This window comes from Cherax quadricarinatus, chromosome 3, assembly GCF_038502225.1.
Source record: "Cherax quadricarinatus isolate ZL_2023a chromosome 3, ASM3850222v1, whole genome shotgun sequence".
NCBI lineage: Eukaryota > Metazoa > Arthropoda > Malacostraca > Decapoda > Parastacidae > Cherax > Cherax quadricarinatus.
In genome coordinates this window covers 70,455,969-70,458,925 of record NC_091294.1, presented here as the reverse complement: position 1 = coordinate 70,458,925, position 2,957 = coordinate 70,455,969, and positions in this window count along the sequence as shown.

The following is a 2,957-nucleotide window of genomic DNA, read 5'->3' as shown; positions in this document are numbered from 1 at the left end:
ATCTCCCACCAAGGCAGGGTGACCCAAAAAAGAAAAACACTTTCACCATCATTCACAGAATATCACTGTCTTTGCAGAGGTGCCCAGACATGATAAGAAAATAAGACAACTATATACATGATCACAAATGATACAAATCAGGGAACAGGTGGGGTTTGAACCCATGGTAAGCAAGTCCTGAAACTCACAGGTCAGTGCATTACTTTGTTGCAATTGTGTTATTACGATTTCCTGAGTCATAAACAATACCAAATAATAAACAAAAAAAGATTTCTTACACCACCAACAGGAAAAAATAATACATCAGTTGTAAACATGAAGGTGACAAAAAGACACAAAAATTTCTTCTCAAACTTTATTTTTTTAACATACCAGCTCTGACCCACAAAGGTAGGGGATGACCCAAAAAAAAAAAAAAAAAACAAGGAAACACATTCACCATCATTCATTCAACAGAGGGTGCTGCAGAGACATGAAAAAGAAAGGACTTGGAACAAATAGAGAAAGCTTGCCAACCCAGTGACTTACCAAAGTTAAATAAGTCTTAAATGTATACATAGAATAAAGGATGTCAGAACCACTGATATGAAGGAAATATATCAGTCTTAACATGAAGTTTCAAAATGTGTTTGTAGGAGACACCTTACATGTTTCAAACCAGAACCCAAAACCACCAACTGATATGGGCAACACTGAAACACCCAAGGTGGAATACAGATAAGAAAAACAAAAATGGCCAGTTAAGAGTGTACCATGGGATTTAAAAGAACGTGTAGAACAAGCCTATTCTCTCTGGGAATTTTTTGGGATATCATTACAAGAATGTAAACCTCCAGACAAATGGAAAATGGTAAACGTTTTATTTACAAAACGGAATGGTGAAGACCCTTTGAAGTACAGACCAATATCACTGGAAAACACCATTACGATGCTAGAAAAAGCTATAAAACAAAAAAGATAAAAGGCTTGGGGAGCAAAAAACCTAAATGTTAAGCAGTCTGGTTTTCCTATTTAAATGTTTTAAAACAAAATGGTAACATGAAAATGTTAAATGTATGCAACCTCAGCACATGTATTTCTAGTGGTCCATAACACATCTAATTAACCCTTTGAGGGTCGACAGGCCCTCTCCGAAACTCGTTCTCAGGGTCGGCCAAATTTAAAAAAAAAAAAATTATTTTCTCTTATGAATTGATAGAGAATCTTTTCCCGATCATAAAGACACCAAAAGTTTGAAATTTGATAGAAAACTTACGGAATTATGCTCTCGCAAAGTTAGCGGTCTCGGCGATGTTTACACATCAGCGATTTTGCCCACTTTGAGCCCCATTTTCGGCCAATTTCACTGTACTAGTCGACAAAAAACATGAATATTTCGCTAGAACTCCATTTTGTCTATCGAATGGGTGCAAGAAACCACCCATTTATGAAATTCAACTATCCAGTACAGTGGTCAGAATTTAGCAATTTTGCCAATTTCACACAAATTTCAAAAGATGCCAATTTCCGAATAGGGTCCAGAATAAACAAGAAAGACATTCCTGGCACTAAAATGACATTTCCTCTAGTCATTAGTCACGTCTCAAGGCCCCTCTTATATTCTTTTGCTTTCCACTTTGAATTTTTATTCTCACAAAAAATATAAGATTTACTGTTATGCAGACTACTGCATTAGTGTAAAAAATGGTATAAATATTATTGGTGCAGTTGTGAAAGAATATTAGACTCACCAGTTGACGTGTATTGCATGCTTGGCACGATTTGTTTACTTTTGAAGTTTGGTAAAAATCGAACATTTCTGCTACTTTGAGCTCAATTTCAAGGCACCTTTCATTGTAAAACCAGTCAAAATCATCTCAATTTCTGTAATATGTCTTCCATTCTATAAAATGAGACCAAGAAAACTAGAATACAACAATAAATACCATACGAAAATACACTGCAAAGTCGCTGATTTATTAAAAAAAATGGTCAAAGTTTTTTTTTTCTCATTATGCACTGTGTGCTGCAGGATTTTTTTTAGACTGTGCACACTGACCACATAGACCCATTCTTTCATATGAAGGCCTACCAGCTTTCTCCCACTAGATTTGAGGCCGCTAGAATTTATGAGTACTAGTACGTCAAAAACCCCTACGCGTAAGACGTACTAGTACGACCAAAACCCTCAAAGGGTTAATGCTCCAATTCAAGCCAGGTATTAACCAACATATCTGATGTCACCTTTTCCAGTGCAATCATTTACTGTATGTTAGCACAGTGTATTTTAATGTCAGCTACAGTTATCTGGAAAATAATCCTTTACAAACCCCAGAAGAACAAGTCCGAAGGTGTGATATGAGGAAGTGTGGGAGCCATTCGACAGGACCATCGTGCCAATCCGACGGCCAGGAAACTTCGTGTCATGATAATGACATTATAATATGCAAAGAAATACAATTTCTATCTTTGTGGGTAATTTCTTTTAATCAAATCTATGAACCCTTATACTGTTGCATATATAGAAACTAAGTGCTGCAAGCATGTTTAAATTTTGAAAACTTTTTTTTTTTTTTTATCGATTAAAAGAGCACATTTTTCTGAATACAATAACTTGGTATTTTATGGCCTGCTCAATATAGCAAAATTATAATGTATTGTCTTCAACACTGCTATGCCACCAATTAGTATTTATGTTTTTTGCTTTTAAGACAAATAACCATGTTATATTTTTTTCAATGTTTCACACTATGTACATTAATTTCCTGCCAGGTCACCACATGGAAAAGACCCGGGACGGGACATGTACCACCAAATCATTCAATTCACTATTTCCTTGTGATAACAGATGTATTCAAAGATATTTTAGTATTCAAAATGAGGGAAGACACTTAGCCCCCACACAACCCCACTTGGAATATATAAAATAAAATGATACAATTAATTGTTTGTCTTATTTCCTTGGATTCTTTAACATT